The following is an 18,851-nucleotide window of genomic DNA, read 5'->3' as shown; positions in this document are numbered from 1 at the left end:
ATATTGGTATTCTTTTTTTATTATCAGTATCGAAGTATTCGGACACTATGTGGTGGTAATATGTGATCTGGTCACGGTGTGGCGGTATTTGTCCCTTGTATGTGGTATTATTCGGTCACTATGTGGTGGTAATATGTGATCTGGTCACGGTGTGGTGGTATTTGCCCTGTATGTGGTATTATTCAGTCACTATGTGGTGGTAATATGTGATCTGGTCACGGTGTGGTGCTATTTGTTCCTTATATGTGATATTATTGTTTATTTTAAAAAATGTATGTGACACATTCCCACAAATAAAAATATCCCTAAAAAGAGTATTGGGTATTATAAGAAATGTTTAATAGGTTAGAGTAGAGTAGGGTCCGGCCAAAAGAGTCTACCTTGTTGTGGTGGCGGCTTAAAAAATCTTTTGGCCAAGACAAAAGCTGCTGGCTGTGTATGTGATATGGTGTTCGATGGGAGTGTGATTGGTGAAGACGTGGTGCAGAAAGTTTTTCCAAGAGTGGGCAGTGGGACAGTGAAAGGTTTGAGAGCGATGGAGGCGGAGCTGGGGTGGAGCCTAGGTGGAGTGTTAAGGGGGTCCAGTATGGGGACCCGAAATTCCTGGTGGCAGCCCTGATAACTACTATAATACTGCACTTATGTACAAGAATATAACTATTATAATACTGCCCTCTATGCACAAGAATATAACTACTATAATGCTCCCTCTATGTACAAGAATATAACTACTATAATGCATCCCCTATGTATAATAATATAACTACTATAATACTTCCCCCAATGTACAAGAAAATAACTATTATAATACTGCCCTCTATGAACAAGAATATACTATACTACCCACTATGTACAAGAATATAACTACTATAATGCAACCTCTATGTACAAAAATATAACTACTATAATATTGCCCTATTTACAAGAATATAACTACTATAATACTGTCCCTAAGTACAAGAATATAACTAGTATAACACTGCCCCCTAAGTACAAGAATATAACTACTATAATACTGCCCCCATGTACAAGAATATAACTATTATAATACTACCCCAATGTACAAGAATATAACTACTAGAATAATGCCTCCTATGTACAAAAATATAATTATTATAATACTGTCCCTAAGTACAAGAATATAACTATTATAATACTGCCCCCTAAATGCAAGAATATAACTACCAGGGCCGCCATCAGGGCATTACTGCCCTTACTGGTGTACGGGGCCCGGTGAGCAGAGGGACCTCAGCGGCAGGATTCTGCCGGTTTAGTTATCTATGAACACACGCTCACTTGGAAATCTATTGCCACGCGGGAAGCTTTACTCAGGGCAATAGTTAACAGCTGCCAGCCGATCACAGGCCAGCAGCTGACGTCAGCGCGGACTTTCCTGGCGTATGTCATCACTGTCATGCGCCAGCGACCAGTGATGGGACAGCCCGGCGCCGCTGGAGCGCTACAAGGTAAGGAGAAACTTTTTTTTTTTAAAGCCACATTATGGGGGCAAGATGGGGAGATGTGGGGGCAGAATGGAGAGACATTGGGGGCAGAATGGGAGACATTGGAGGCAGAGTGGAAACATGGGGGCAGAATGGGAGACATTGGGGGCAGAATGGGAAACATAGGGGCAGAATGGAAACATGGAGGCAGGATGGAGAGACATAGTGGGCAAGATGGAGAGACATCGGGAGCAGGATGGAAACATAGGGGCAAGATAGAGAGACATGGGGGGCAGGATGGAGAGACTTTGGGGGCAGAATGGAAACATAGAGGCAGAATGGGAGACATTGGGGGCAGAATGGAAACAGGGAGGCAGGATGGAGAGACATAGGGGGCAAGATGAAGAGACATGGGGAGCAGGATGGAGAGACATTGGGGGCAGGATGGAAAGACATTGGGGGCAGAATGCAAACATGGGGGCAAGATAGAGAGACATGGGGGCAGGATGGAGAGACATTGTGGGCAGAATAGAAACATAGAGGCAGAAGGGGAGACATTGAGGGCAGAATGGAGACATTGGGGGCAGAATGGGAAACATTGGGGCAGAATGGAAACATGGAGGCAGAATGGGAGACATGGGGGCAGGATGGAGAGACATGGGGGGCAGGATGGAGAGACATGGGGCAGGATGGAGAGACATGGGGGGCAGGATAGAGAGACATGAGGGGCAGGATGGAGAGACATTGGGGGCAGAGAAAACATGGGGGCAGGATGGAGAGACATGGGGGCAGGATGGAGAGACAAGGGGGCAGTATGGAGAGACATGCGGTGCAGGATAGAGAGACATGGGGGGCAGGATGGAGAGACATTGGGGCAGAATGGAAACATAGAGGCAGAATGGGAGACATTGGTGGCAGAATGGAGACATTGGGGCAGAATGGGAGACATTAGTGGCAGAATGGAAATATGGAGGCAGAATGGGAGACATGGGGACAGGATGGAGCGATATGGGGGGCAGGATGGAGAGACATGGGGGGCAGGATAGAGAGACATGGGGGGAAAGATGGAGAGACATTGGGGGGCAGAGAAAAACATGGAGGCAGAATTGGAGACATTGGGGGCAGAATGGAAACATGGGGGCAGGATGGAGAGACATTGGGAGCAGGATATAGAGATATTGGGAGTAGAATGGAAACATGGAGGCAGAATGGAGACATGGGGGCCGGATGGAGAGACATAGGGTTCCGGAGCAGAATGGAGACATTGGGGGCAGGGTGGAGACATTGGGGGCAGAATGGAGACAAATTGAGACATTGGTGCAGAATGGAGACAAATGGAGACATGGGGCTGAAAGGAGGCAAATTGGGGCAGGATGAAGACAATTGGAGACATGGGGGCAGAATGGAGACAGAATGGAGACATTGGGGGCAGAATGGGAGACATTGGGGGCAGAATGGAAACATGGAGGCAGAATAGGAGACATTAGGGGCAGAATGGAAACATGGGGGCAGGATGGAGAGACATAGGGGGCAGGATGGAGACATTGGGAGCAGAATGGAGACATTGGGGGCAGAATGGAGATATTGGGGCAGAATGGAGACAAATTGAGACATTGGGGGCAGAATGGAGATAAATGGAGACATGGGGCAGGATAGAGGCAAATGGGGGCAGGCTGGAGACAAATGGAGACATGGGGGAAGAATGGAGCCAAATTGAGGCAGATTGGAGATATTAGGGGCAGAATGGAGACTTTGGGGGCAGAATGGAGACATTGGAGCAGAATGGGGGCAGGATGTGGGACATTATTACTGTAGGAGCTAATTAAAGGATATAATTACTCCTGTGATGTATTTTATTTTTGAGGATACTGTTTTCAGTGATATGGGTGTCCTGTTACTGTGCAGGGCGGCACTATGTCGCTCTTTTTTATTCATCTGGTGTAGTGTAGAAGTTGGGGAAAAATTTGAGAATGTGCTCTGGAAGCGGAGCTCTAGATAACTGAGTTATTTTATGCAGGGACGAGTTCTGGCTGGAAGAAGTGATGGCGGTCTGCCCTGGATAAAGAAGAAAAGCGAAGATGCAGGATTTCAACTAGAGACGTCATCGTTGAGTCAGTGTGTTACCTGTACACTGACACTATACACTGTATACTATGTACAGAGATCCTGTGTATAATGGCGCTTATGGTAATATTAGTACTGTTTTTTATTACTGATCAGTATTGTAGTATTCGGTCACTATGTGGTGGTAATGTGTGATCTGGTTACGGTGTGGCGGTATTTTTCCCTTGTATGTGGTATTATTCAGTCACTATGTGGTGGTAATATGTGATCTGGTCACGGTGTGGCAGTATTTGTCCCTTGTATGTGGTATTATTCAGTCACTATGTGGTGGTAATATGTGATCTGGTCACGGTGTGGCGGTATTTGTCCCTTGTATGTGGTATTATTCGGTCACTATGTGGTGGTATTATGTGATCTGGTCATGGTGTGGTGGTATTTGTCCCTTGTATGTGGTATTATTGGTCATTTTAAAAAATGTATGTGACACATTCTCATAAATAAAAATATACATAAAAAGGTATTGGGTATTATAAAAAATGTTTAATAGATTAGTGTGAGTAGGGCTCGGCCAAAAGAGTCTACCTTGTTGGTGGTGGCAGCTTAAAAAATCTTTTGGCCAAAACAAAAGCTGCTGGCTATGTATGTGATAATGTGTGATTGATGAAGACGTGGTGCAGAAAGTAGAGTTTTTCCAAGAGTGGGCGGTGGAACTGTGGAAGGTACGAGGGATGGAGGCGGAGCTGGGGTGGAGCCTGGGAAGAGTCTCAAGGGGGACCTAAAATTTTTCCTGTATGGGGACCCAAAATTCCTGGTGGCAGCCCTGATAACTACTATAATACTGCACTTATGTACAAGAATATAGCTATTATAATACTGCCCTCTATGCACAAGAATATAACTACTATAATACTGCCCCTATGTACAAGAATATAACTACTATAATACTGCTCCCTATGTATAAGAAAATAACTACTATAATACTGCCACCTGTGTACAAGAATATAACTACTATAATACTGCCCCTATGTACAAGAATATAACTACTATAATACTGCCCTCTATGCACAAGAATATAACTACTATAATACTGCCCCTATGTACAAGAATATAACTACTATAATACTGCCCCAATGTACAAGAATATAACTACTATAATACTGCCTCCTATGTACAGCAATATAACTACTATAATACTGCCCCCTATATACAGGAATATAACTACTATAATACTGCCCCTATATGCAAGAATATAACTGCTATAATGCTGCCTCCTATGTACAAGAATATAACTACTATAATACTGCCCCCTATGTATAAGAATATAACTACAATAATACTGCCTCCTATGTACAAGAATATAACTACTATAATACTGCCCATATGTACAAGAATATAACTACTATAATACTGTCTCCTATGTACAAGAATATAACTACTATAATACTGCTCTCTATGTACAAGAATATAACTACTATAATACTGCTCCTATGTACAAGAATATAACTACTATAATACTGCCCTCTATGTACAAGAATATAACTACTATAATACTGCTCCTATGTACAAGAATATAACTACTATAATACTGCCTCCTATGTACAAGAATATAACTACTATAATACTGCCCCCTATGTACAAGAATATAACTACTATAATACTGCCTCCGATGTATAAGAATATAACTACTATAATACTTCCCTTTATAAAAGAATATAACTACCATAATACTGCCCCCTATATACTGGAATATAACTACTATAATACTGCCCCCTATATACAGGAATATAACTACTATAATACTGTTCCCTATATACAGGAATATAACTACTACAGTGGGTACAGAAAGTATTCAGACCCCTTTACATTTTTCACTCTTTGTTTCATTGCAGCCATTTGGTAAATTCTAAAAAGTTCATTTTTTTTCTCATTAAAGTACACTCTGCACCCCATCTTGATAGAAAAAAAAAACAGAAATGTAGAAATTTTTGCAAATTTATTAAAAAAGAAAAACTGAAATATCACATGGTCATAAGTATTCCGACCCTTTGCTCAGACACTCATATTTAAGTCACATGCTGTCCATTTCCTTGTGATCCTCCTTGAGATGGTTCTACTCCTTCATTGGAGTCCAGCTGTGTTTAATTAAACTGATAGGACTTGATTTGGAAAGGCACACACCTGTCTATATAAGACCACACAGCTCACAGTGCATGTCAGACCAAATGAGAATCATGAGCTCAAAGGAACTGCCCAAGAAGCTCAGAGACATAATTGTGGCAAGGCACAGATCTGGCCAAGGTTACAAAAGAATTTCTGCATTACTCAAGGTTCCTAAGAGCACAGTGGCCTCCATAATCCTTACATGGAAGAAGTTTGGGACCACCAGAAGTCTTCCTAGACCTGACCGTCCAGCCAAACTGAGCAATCGTGGGAGAAGAGCCTTGGTGAGAGAGGTAAAGAAGAACCCCAAGATCACTGTGGCTGAGCTCCAGAGATGCAGTAGTGAGATGGGAGAAAGTTCCACAAAGTCAACTATCACTGCAGCCCTCCACCAGTCGGGCCTTTATGGCAGAGTAGCCCGACGGAAGCCTCTCCTCAGTGCAAGACATATGAAAGCCCACATAGAGTTTGCTCAAAAACACATGAAGGACTCCCAGACTATGAGAAATAAGATTCTCTGATGAGACGAAGATAGAACTTTTTGGTGATAATTCTAAACGGTATGTGTGGAGAAAACCAGGCACTGCTCATCACCTGCCCAATACAATCCCAACAGTGAAACATGGTGGTGGCAGCATCATGCTATGGGGGTGTTTTTCAGCTGTAGGGACAGGACGACTGGTTGCAATTGAAGGAAACATGAATGTGGCCAAGTACAGAGATATCCTGGATGAAAACCTGTTCCAGAGTTCTCTGGACCTCAGACTTGGCTGAAGGTTCACCTTCCAACAAGACAATGATCCTAAGCACACAGCTAAAATAACAAAGGAGTGGCTTCAGAATAACTCTGTTGACTGGCCCAGGCAGAGCCCTGACCTAAACACTATTGAGCATCTCTGGAGAGACCTGAAAATGGCTGTCCACCAACGTTCACCATCCAACCTGACGGAACTGGAGAGGATCTGCAAGGAAGAATGGCAGCGGATCCCCAAATCCAGGTGTGAAAAACTTGTTGCATCATTCCCAAGAAGACTCATGGCTCTACTAGCTCAAAAGGGGGCTTCTACTCAATACTGAGCAGAGGGTCTGAATACTTATGACCATGTGATATTTCAGTTTTAAAAAATTTGCAAAAATTTCTACATTCCTGTTTTTTTCAGTCAACATGGGGTGCAGAGTGCACTTTAATGAGAAAAAAATGAACTTTTTAGAATTTACCAAATGGCTGCAATGAAACAAAGAGTGAAATATTTAAAGGGGTCTGAATACTTTCTGTACCCACTATATATAACTTTTCTTTCTGGCTTTCAGTACCTTGGACAGTGACCACTCTTCATCTAAGTAAATTTCTCCTGATTATGTAAATTTTCTTATTTAAAGGGAAGTGCCATTTCCACAGTCATAAGTTGGGTTCTCCAAAAGCTAATTACCGAGTAATTTGTTCATCTTTCTAACTAATGCTAATTTCCCCAGATGTTGCATTTCCCTAATTTCCCTCAGTGCTGTGGTGGGGGGATCCTACTTTGTTTCCCCCAATATTTCCAATTAATGTTGTTTTGGATCGAAAGCACTTAATATAGAATGTATAATGTCCCAAAGGAGGAAGCAAAATATCTAGCTCTATATCTTTATGGTGAACTTGATATGGCAATGGCGCTTTTATTGTATTTATTTGTTGCTGTAATTGTATCCAGTCTTTTCAATTCTTTCTCCCCTAACCACATCAGTAGCCCAATATCTCTCCTGTCCTGATTATTTCCCACATTGGATCAGTGCAGGGGAAATATGAAATGTTTCACAGTCTGGAAACAATTGTAGCAAACTCTCAGATGTAAGAAGTATTAGGTCTATATGGAAAGTGTTCATCCTCTTTATTAAAATAAAATGTTACCATGTACTCACAGAATGCAGAGATCTTCAAGAATATAAACAAGCAAAACACAAAGTATATTATATTTATTGCCTTTATTTATACAATATGGACTATATTATATTATGACACATAAAAAATGTCTTAAAATGTAAACTTCTAGAAAGATTTATTCATTTTACAACAGAGCTCCATCTGCTGGTCAAGGCTTATTATTACACCTACATGATGCCATATGTCTGACTGCACTTCCTAAATCTTACCACAAGGTGGCAGCATCTTCTTGTACTTTATGGAGTTTTTATTCTTAGGGGATACCCATGGAAGAAGTGTTAATATCCTAAAAACGGCTGAACATTTTTATCAAGCAGTAAATTGCAAAATTCAAATGAGCTTTATTGGCAGGACCAAATACACAATCACCCCATTGGCAACTTTTGGACCTGGGGACTCCCTACACCTCACCAACTTGTGCTCAGATACCAGAGCTATGCAGCCCCCTTTAAGCCTCCATGTATTAATAATAATAACCCCTTCTGTGTCTCCATGTAATAATAATCCAGTCGGTGTCTCAATGTAATATTGTTCCTTACGGTGCCTCCCTATAAGCATAAATCTCTGCCTGGCTCCATATGATAATAATGCCCCCTTTGTACTTCCATATATTAATAGAGCCCAATTCTGTGCCTGCACATATTAATAATGGCCCCCATCTGTGCCTTCATGTATTAATAATGCGCCCCATCTGTGCCTCCATATTTTAATAATGTTCTCCTTTTATGCCTCTATATGTTAATAATGACCCTGCTGTGCCTCCACGAACACCTGACCTTTAGTAGCCCACAAGCCTAAATCAGTTTGTGACTTTCTTGAGTAAGTGACAGGAGAGGGAGATAATGGTGTCCTTTGTACGCATATACATGTTGAGGGCAGGGCCTGCCTGAAAATCTGGGCAAGCCCCCTTTTCTTCCGAGTCGTAGTCGCATCTTCTGAAACTGTGTTCATTACACCACGAGATAGAGAGAGAGAAGTCTACACCCCCCTTAAAAAGCCATGTTTTTGTCATGTAAAAAAATCATGCCAAAAAGAATAATTTCAGAACTTTTTCCACCTTTAATGTCACCCATAATCTGCACAAATCCATTGAGAAACAAACTGAAATCATTTGAGGTGGGGAAATAAAAATAGCAACGCTAAAATATTGTGGTTGCATAAGGTTGAACACCCGCTTATCATTGGGCATGTGGTTGTGGTCAGAATTATCCAATCACATTTAAACTCATGTTATATAGTAGTCAGAACACAGCTGCAATCATTTACGGTGATTCGGACTAACCCCATATAAAGTTTAGCTGTTTCTAGTAGGATTTTCCTGACATTTTCTTAGTTGCATTCAACAGCAAAAGCCATGTTCCGTAAACAGCTTACAACCCAGCAAAGGGATCTCCTTGCTGAAAGTTATCAGTCAGGAAAAGGGTACAAAAAAAACTTCTAACGCATTATGGGACATGGCTGGGGTGTCGCTGGTGGTCAAAGATCTGGGGTTCTGGCCCCGAACATCAGCCAGAGCCCCGGATCTCCTGCCAGACGGCAGTGGGGGAGACAGCCAGTCAGGTGAAAGTTATTTTGTCTGTACACTGACCGCTTCCGCCCCACTGTCATGATCCCTACCTCTCAGGCCTGTGGTTTACCTTATCTCGCTGTGGGGGAGAGGTGCCTGGCTACTCTGAAGAGAGGAGGATGCCTTGTGTGCATTGCAGCCTCCTGTGTCAGTGATCACAGCAGCCTCTAGTGTTGGCTCAGTAGGAGGAGGGTGGAAGTCACAGGACAGGGGAGAGCAGAGGGAATACTGCAGGATGACACAGGAGGCTGTGATCTGACCAGTGTGACAGGTCTGATTTAGGAGGTGAGAGTTTGTGTAACTTTGAGTGTGTTTTTCTGTGTATGCGTGTGTTTCTATGTGTAAGTGTGTAGATTTATGGTAGGGAGACCCCACTACGTTTTTTTAAATTATTAATTTCAATAATTTAAAAAAAAACAGCAAAGGGACCCATCTATCTTTGATAACCAGCCAATATAAACCAGACAGCTGTCAGCTTTACCTGCGCTTGTTATCAAAACTAGGAGACCGCACGTCTTTTTTTTTTTTTTTTACATATTGCGCCGGCCAATTACCCAATCACAGCCATGCCAATACTTAACATGGCTGTGGTGGGGCCGGAAGTGTCCACACCAGAAAAGCGTGTTGATTGGCTGCGCTGCAACCTTTCAACAAGTTTTGCTTGTGCTGCCGAACCAAAACAGTAACACGGACTTCCGGGAGAAGTCCTCGTTCAGGTTACCTGAACGGACACTAGGTGTTCGGTACGGACCCTGAACTTTACCGTTCGGGTTCGCCCATTGCTAGTTCTAAGCTCTATGTAGAAACAGAAGGTCAGTTTTCCCTGTATGACTTATGAGTCACTGCAAAAGTCCCTGGCGGGGGAGGGGAGAAGCTGGGTAAGGAGTTGAATGGAATGACAAATGTAGGGACAAGAGACATCCTGTTTCTACATAGAGCAGAGAAAAGAGAAGAATTATCTGGGTAGAAAGGCAAAATGAGCAATTGTAAGTACGCATTGCTTAATAATATAATGACTGCAATATATTAAGAGGATAAAAGCTTTGATGGGAGGAGGACTGCTTCTTTAACTCATTCATTGGCCAGCAATAGATAATGCAACAAAGCGACTATAGGAGGCAAAATGTTGAATGACACCCAGTTGCAACAATAATTTTTAGCCCAAAATACGTGAATTTAAAGTGTTGTTCTCAAGTTGTCTCTTGAGCAGCTCATGGCTCTGCAGTCTCCTTACTTCCTGGTTTCTGGGATTGGCTCTCCTCCTTGAGTGACAGTTCTGGTGATTAGCTCAGCAAAAGTTCTGCTGTAAAACATTCAGTGGTTTGTTCTCATTCTACCCTCTTATCACTGTCCTTGCATATAGAGATAACAGAGCATTTGAACAAGCACACGGCAGGGGATAGTGAGAACCATAATGCTGGGTGCCAGGGATTGTGATTCTACAGGATTTTTCAAGAGCTGAGAGGAAGGGGAGCAGCTAACTGCTGTATAGAAATCAGTGGGCTGGTTGAAAAGAGCTGACTTGAATGTTAGGAGTTAATTCCTCTCTAGGAATGTAACTACTGGGCATGCACTGGTAATCAAGTTCCATGGAAACCAACTGTACACTATGAAAGATAAAAGCTGTCACAGCAGGTGAATGTCAGCAGCTAGAAAAAGCTAGTAAATTCATAACTTGCTTATTTTCATGCTGTCTAACTAATCAAAGCAATGTAATAACTTGAGAAAACTCATTTAAGAAAAAAAAGGAAAATTGTTCTCAAAGGTGACAACCCCTTTAAATGTCAGTTGTGAGCATGTGAATGTTAACTTGACAAAAAGGACTTTTATGCTCAGAAATGCATTGGTTTATTAAGTTTTAAAACTGTACAAGACAAGAGGATTTCTGTTATTTTTGGATTACTGTGCCACTGAGGGTCTTCTTTATTGGGGGTCTCCAAACTCGGTGACCGTCTTCTCTGCATTCCGTCCCTAGCAAGGTCAAGTCTAAAGGGATCAGAGTACAGGCAGCATTATCCTCTTAGACCTTATTTAATAGTGTTGTGCCATCCGCAGCAAAAACGATCAAGGTGAGCAGCGAGGAAAAACATGTGGCGCCTTTGTTCTTCTTCCTTCCTTTTTTCCTTTATATCTTTTCTTGTCCTCCTGTGTATCCTCGTACAGATTAAGGAAGGAGCTGCGGACTGAGGGGGAGGTTTCAAAGAAGGAGAGAGTTAAACATGGATAGGTTCGCTTTAAAAAAAGGGAGAAGAAATGGGTTGGAAGGGTATAGGGTTTTTAAGAGAACCTGACAGATACATGCTGCCGTGCCATAGACATGTATCAGATACTGGTGGTATGATTTCTGCCATGTCTATTTGACTCTTAAACGCTGCAGCGTTTCAGAGAAAGACATACTTTAACAGGTGTCTGCTTCACCCCGCCTCCACCCCTTGACTGACGGGTCTCTCCCTGCATGTGTGAATAGGGAGAGACCTGTCAGTCACTGGCAGTGAGAAGTCGCAGGGGATCCGCCTTTCCAACTAGTCTCCTGGGTGGCTCGGTACCCTGCAGCCTTTAAAGCATATTCTTCTCTGAAGTGCCGCAGCATAGTATGTATCACCTGTCAGAAGACACAAGACACTCACCTTCAGGCAGCTTGAATTGAAATGTAGCGGACATCCTCAAAGGTAGCCAGAACCTAGCAGCTCATCTTCTGTCATGTTCACACTTTCAGCACTTCTGTAAGCTTTATCCATCAGCAGATGTAGAGGAAGCCTGGTGATCTTATGGGATCTGGTGGGGAAGCTCTTGTGCGGTGGATTCAGAATTCGGCGGCTGGTAGCACATGGAGGTGCCATGGTAATGGTCAGGCTGAGTGGTTAGTTGGTGCCGGGGGGAGAGTTAGCAGCAATGAAGGGATATTTTTAAAGGGCACTTCTGATTTCCTAGTTTGGTTATGTTCCTCTCGGTGACTCGGCAAGTACGGTTCACAAATCCTTGTCTGCTTCATATTTTTTTGTTACAGGGGACCTTACTAAACATTTTGTGGTAAGACAGACACTAAAAGGTTGATGGAAGGAGAGAGCCGTGTTAGACTCCAGACGTCCTACACCAGGGGTCCTCAAACTACGGCCCGCGGGCCACATGCGGCCCGCGGAGGATTTTTATCCGGCCCGCCGGGCTGTGGGCGGAGGAGAGCGGTCTCAGCGCCCGCTCCCTCCCGCTTGCTCAGGGCCTCGGCTGCCGGATACTTACCTCTCCCCGTGCCTCTGCAGATCCGCTGTCTTCCTGCTGTGCGCTCCCTGTGAAGTCTCAGGTCAGAGGGTGCGGTGACGTCTTTCCACCGCGCGCTCCCCTGAGCCGTCACAGGCAGCGCAGAGCGGGAAGACTCCGGCGACGCTGGAGTGCGGACCCGAGCAGCGGCAGCATTTGAGGAGGAGTGAGGTGAGTATTTATTTTTTTTTAATGTATGGAGGCATAATATTAGGGGTGATATCCTGCATGGGGCATAATATGGGGCGGTGACATCCTGCATTGGGCATTATATGGGGGAGTGACATGCTGCATGGGGCATTATATGGGGGAGTGACATGCTGCATGGGGCATTATAAAGAGAGGGGGGTGATATCCTGCATGGTGCATTATAATGACAGGGGAGTGATATCCTGCATGGGGCATTATATGGGGGGGTGACATCCTGAATGAGGCATTATAACGACAGGGGAGTGATATCCTGCATGGGGCATTATATGGGGGGGTGACATCCTGAATGGGGCATTATATGGGGGGATGACATGCTGCATGGGGCATTATATGGGGGGTGACATCCAGCATGGGGCATTATATGGGGGGAGGGTGACATCCTGAATGGGGCATTATAAAGACAGGGGAGTGATATCCTGCATGGGGGATTATATGGGGGGGTGACATCCAGCATGGGGCATTATATGGGGGGGGGGTGACATCCTGAATGGGGCATTATAAAGACAGGGGAGTGATATCCTGCATGGGGCATTATATGAGGGGGTGACATCCTGCATGGGGCATTATATGGGGGGTGACACTCCCTCATGGGGCATTATATGGGGGGGGGTGACATCCTGCACGGGGCATTATAAAAACAGGGGAGTGATATCTTGCATGGGGCATTATATGGTGGGAGAAAGGACATCCTGCATGGGGCATTATATGGGTGGTGACATCCTGCATGGGGCATTATAAGGGGGGAACAGCCTGCATAGGGCATTATAAGGGGGAAACAGCCTGCCTATTGAGGACCTATGATGCCTATTGGGGACATTTACCTGCCCATTGAGGACCTATGCTGCCTATTGGGGACATTTACCTCCCCATTGAGGACCTATGCTGCCTATTGGGGACATTTACCTGCCTATTGGGGACATTTACCTGCCTATTGGGGACCTATGCTGCCTATTGGGGACATTTATCTGCCTATTGGGAACCTATGCTGCCTATTGGGGACGTTTACCTGCCTATTGGGGACCTATGCTGCCTATAGGGGATATTTACCTGCCTATTGGGGACATTTACCTGCCTATTGGGGATATTTACCTGCCTATTGAGGACCGATGCTGCCTATTGGGGACATTTACCTGCCTATTGGGGATATTTACTTGCCTATTGAGGACCGATGCTGCCTATTGGGGACATTTACCTGCCTATTGAGGACCGATGCTGCCTATTGGGGACATTTACCTGCCTATTGAGGACCGATGCTGCCTATTGGGGACATTTACCTGCCTATTGAGGACCGATGCTGCCTATTGGGGATATTTACCTGCCTATTGGGGACCTTTGTTGCCTATTGGGTACAATTACCTACCTATTGAAATACCGGTTGATTTAACTTTACTTGTTCTTCATTTTAAATATTGTATTTGTTCCTGTATTGTTTTTTTACCTCAAAATAAGATATGTGCAGTGTGCATAGGAATTTGTTCATAGTTTTTAAAAAAAAATTATATTCCGGCCCTCTAATGGTCTGAGGGACAGTGAACTGGCCCCCTGTTTAAAAAGTTTGAGGACCCCTGTCCTATATCCTTCCTATCGCGGTTACGTCTGATAAACTGGTGGTGGATTGTGCGGATTCTTAGGAAGTCAGGTTCCTCAGAGCGGCTTTTTCAGTTGCTTTCAATGTTACGACATTGGTGAAGTGGTGGCACCAGGCAGTGGGGGATTGATGTTAAGGGATGTGGTCGGTTTGGAGAATTTAGTAAAGATCTGCAAAAAAAAAAAAGTGTAAGTCAGATTCGAGCATATTCGGCAGTGGTACGGGGTTGTGGGCACAATCTCTGGAGTAGCAGTGGTGCCGGGTACGTCTAGTGAGGGATATTGTACGGTGAGAGGAGAAAGGGGCCCTTTTACTTACACATCTGGGTTGTCCTTGCCTAGATTCAAGTTTATGGCTCTCCTGAAAGCCTCATTAAGGAGTTAGGGATGAATGAGTCAACGTTTGGGTCCCAGTCTTTCTGCAGGGCCTTCTTGGATTCTTGGATATTCGGTCTTCTTCTTGGTATTGTACAGTAGATGAGAAGGGTAAACAGGCTCGTTGTCGATCAGCGTGGGGTCTGTTCCGGATGCGGTCCATCGTGGGTATAGGTTGCCATTTAGCCCAGTCTTACTCAGTGATCTCAGGGCGGAAGCAGCACAACAGTCCTGCACACGAGTCCTCCCACAATTCGTCAGTGTTACAGGAGGGAAATGTAAGTGATAACTGCAGGAGTGTGAATGACCTTCTACAGCTGTCAGTAATAGAGGGGGTTCCTGATGGGAGACCCCTGCTGTTACCTCTATTTGTGCTAATACAGCAGGAATAAAAGGGATCATGCAAAGCTTTGTTTTTACCTTGGTGGTTTTATGCCTCCTCTGCTGCTTCTGCTCCGGGAGAAAGACTTATTAATAAATTCACTATGTGAGAAAAAGTAGAGGCAATTCTAGACAACAACTCCCCCCATCCTCCTTCACACTTGGAGCACTTTAGGATAACACAGATAATTAGGATCCTTCTTTCTGTCGCCACTAGAGGGCGCTCACTGCAAACTGATTTACTATACAGTGCAATGGGAGCTGTACATATCCCTCTGCAGTGAGCATCCTCTAGTGGCAGATAAGCCGTCACATGTACTGCTCCTTGTGTCTCAGACACTTTGGTGTCCACCACCTGCGTCTTTTCCTAAGAGAGAAATTCAGGTAGATGAGATTAGTGATGAGCGGAGGACATTCCCCAGGATCAGTCCTTACAATACTCTGGGATCGTGTCATGTTCAGTGGCCAATGATTGGTGCAAAAGGAAAGTATGTGACCCCCGGGACTCCAGCAGTGTAATAGACATTTGACCTCATGTCCCAACGTCTAAGCTCTGACATCACTGCGTGGACGGTGATCCTATCACTTTTTATCCCGATGTAGCAAATGTTAGATACAATGAGAAACGTTCCATCAGCAGGTCAGGAATATTCTCATCATATACATGATATAATCTGACATCGCTCCATGTATTCATGGTAACGGCCAATCAGACTTCTGGGTTTATTAATGGGATTGTTTAAGTGTGTGGCCCAGTAATGATATAAAGGTGCAAGGAGGCAGAGTAGAGGGTCAGAGACATCTCCATAATCAGTATTGCTCCTAATCACAGGGAGATTATTAGAGCATTATATAAGATATAATATGGGGGGACAGGGACAAAAGTGCAGAACAAACACTACGATCGCTGCTCTCATTATTCTAAAATCAATTGGAACATTGTACATTGTTCAAATTAATGTATACAAATTCTCAGTGATATCCATCTCTTTCTCCACCACCTCCTTCTCTTCCTCAATGTTATCCATCTCTTTCTCCACCACCTCCTTCTCTTCCTTGATGTTATCCATCTTTCTCCACCACCTCCTTGTCTTCCTCGATGTTATCCATCTCTTTCTCCACCACCTCCTTCTCTTCCTCGTTGTTATCCTCCTCTTTGTGCTCCACCTCCTCCTCAAAGTCATCCATCTCTTTCTCTACCTCCTCCACCTCAATGTTATCCCCCTCTTTTTCCTCCACGTTCTCCTCGTCAGTGTTATCCTCATCTTTCTCCTCAGCCTCCTTCTCCGCCCCAATGTTATCCTCCTCTTTGTCCTTCACCTCCTTCTCCTCCTCAGTGTTATCTGGCTCTTTCTCCACAGGCTCCACTTCAATGTTATGCTCCTCTTTCTCTTCCACATCCCTTTCTGTCTCATTGTTATCCTCCTCTTTCTCCTCCACCTCCTTCTCCTCTTCGATGTTATCCTCCTCTTTTTCCTCCTTCTCCTCCTCAATGTTCTCCTCCTCTTTCTCTTCCACATCCTTTTCCGCCTTGATGTTATCATCCTCTTTGTCCTTCACCACCTTCTCCTCCTCAATGTTATCCTCCTCTTTGTCCTCCACCTCCTCTTTGATGTTATCCTCCTCTTTTTCCTCCATCTCCTTCTGCTCCTTGATGTTATACTCTTCTATATTCTCCACCTCCTCCTCAATGTTATCCTCCTCTTTGTCCTCCACCTCCTTCTCCTCCTCGATGTTATCTTCCTCTTTTTCCTCCACCTGCTTCTGCTACTTGATGTTGTACTCCTCTATATTCTCTGCGTCCTCCTCAATGTTATCTTCCTCTATGTCCGCCACCTTTTCCTTGATGTTATCTTCCGCTTTCTCCTCCACCTCCTCCTCGATGTTTTCCTTCTCTGATTCCTCCAACTCCTTCTCCTCTCCGATGTTATTCTCCTCCACCTCACATGCTCCATATTTCCAATAAAAGAAAAGCAATGCAGGCACCACGGCTGGAGAGAAGAAAACATGATAGAAGAGAATGAAGGACACAACAATAGGTGAACATAGCACAAAACTATACTCCACCATATAACTGGAGATGTGTTTTTCTGCCTGAAGCCTCCGGTGCCTTCGCAGTGTGGCGCCGGAGTCAGCGCATGCACACACCCCACTATAGTGCTATTTTATTGAAGACTCTGTGTGCGCGAATTCGCAGACGCACTGTCTTCAAGAAAATGGCATCGGACATCGCGGGATGTGCACGCGTTGACTCTGGTGCCATTTTATTAAAGAATTCAAATACATTGCTTTTCCAAATGTACCTGTGAGCGGCGCTATCGCTGTCCGCTCATCCCTACCACGTGACCCCTAGCTGCTGCCACCAAGGTATTTGAAGAAAGCCTTATTACCAAGGTTTAAATCGATCTGCTCACTACACATTGTAGTGGACAAACTCTATTAGCTAAAAATGGTACTGGAGTTAGTGAGAACACATACCCGTGCTATCTGCTGTAATTTTTTTAAGACACTGTGTCTGCGAATTTGCATATACAGTGTCTTCAATAAAATGGCGCTGGATATCGCGGTATGCGCATGTGCTGACTCCGACGCAATTTTATTGAAGTAATGTACTATAACGTCAACATAGCAGTGCACATGCACCAGACTTCGCCATTATCTATAGCTGATGCATACGCTCTGCTATGTTGATGTTGTAGTAGAATTTTAAAAAAAAATGGCACTGGAGTCAACGTGTGCGCATCCCGCGACATCTGGCGCCACCTATTATCCTGAAAAACCTGGTCCTGAGTGTCCGGAGGCCACTCGTAGAAGGGGGAGTACTATCACGGGTGTGTCAGATGTAACAGACAGTCACTCTGGATCTGGCTGCAGAAAGTCAGTGCGTTTGGCATTGCAGACACCCTCTTAATCCTTCTGACTTTTGGACCCAGCGGCAACCTCCCTCCTGCTCTAATTGACACACCCTAGTTTGGGTGTTTATAAACTCTCAGCTTCAGGGAATCGCCGGTGATATTCTCATTTTCCCTTGTGAAGGCTTGGAGCAACTGCAGTCGGATAAAATTCCTCTCTGGTGCCCTTGGAGGACGTTTAGTGTTATCTCTCTGGTGTTTGTGCAAGCTAAGTTTTCCCCCCTTTGTTTGTCTCCCTTTTTGTCTTTAGTTTATTCTGGGGACTGGCCAGTGCTCACCACCCCCCCCCCTCCCCCGCATCTAGGACCTAGCTCTAGGGATATACAGGGATTAGGTTTCCTGTTCGGCGATAGGTGCGGAACCTATATAGGGAAGGTAGGACAGGAAGGGTGATATTAGATCTACCTAGGGGTCTCCACTCCCCCTTTCCCTAGCGTTTGGGCTACCCTCCCCTCATCCCTTCGTGTTGTACTTAGTCTTTCCAACACTTTGCGTGACATATACACTATATATACAGCATGAGCCCCCACATAGCCCCCTATATACAGTATGAGCCCCCACATAACCCCCTATATACAGTATGAGCCCCCACATAGCCTCTCTGTATACAATGTGAGCACGCACATAGCCCCCTATATACAGTATGAGCCCCCTCCTATATACAGGCACACATCACATTATATATATATATATATATATATATATATATATATACACATATACTAATTCTATATATATACTAATACACACTCACCTCGCTCCCGTTCCCCTGGCGCTTTGTCCCGGTATCCAGTGCACTGACTCTCCACACAGCAGACACGGTGTAGTGATGTCATCGCCTCTGTTGTCTCAGTCGCACATGCTGATTGGTGGAAGAAGGAGCCGCCAGCACTGTCCTCAACCAATGTATTCACTGCTGTCTGCATGTCTGCATTTTAAGCATGCAGATAGTGGTGATATTGGGAAGTGGGCAG

At 44.4% G+C, this 18,851-nt stretch overlaps 1 long non-coding RNA gene and 1 pseudogene across 1 annotated transcript; both read right to left on the bottom strand.

Annotated features, from left to right (window-relative positions):
• Positions 1–11,084: 11,084 nt before the first annotated feature.
• Positions 11,085–15,200, bottom strand: LOC141270945 (uncharacterized). Its single transcript, XR_012321777.1, has 3 exons — positions 14,529–15,200; positions 11,785–14,380; positions 11,085–11,340 (listed from the first exon to the last, which is right to left on the bottom strand). It is a non-coding gene; the product is annotated as an uncharacterized lncRNA (long non-coding RNA).
• Positions 15,201–15,775: 575 nt separating this feature from the next.
• The window catches only part of LOC141270944 (uncharacterized), a 59,169-nt pseudogene continuing 56,093 nt past the window's right edge, over positions 15,776–18,851 (bottom strand).

Source organism: Phyllobates terribilis, unplaced genomic scaffold (genome assembly GCF_046119375.1).
Source record: "Phyllobates terribilis strain yellow unplaced genomic scaffold, ASM4611937v1 Scaffold_5__5_contigs__length_657084704, whole genome shotgun sequence".
NCBI classification, from domain to species: domain Eukaryota; kingdom Metazoa; phylum Chordata; class Amphibia; order Anura; family Dendrobatidae; genus Phyllobates; species Phyllobates terribilis.
Note: the sequence above shows the minus strand (reverse complement) of the source record. Positions and strands in the feature narration are given on the sequence as shown.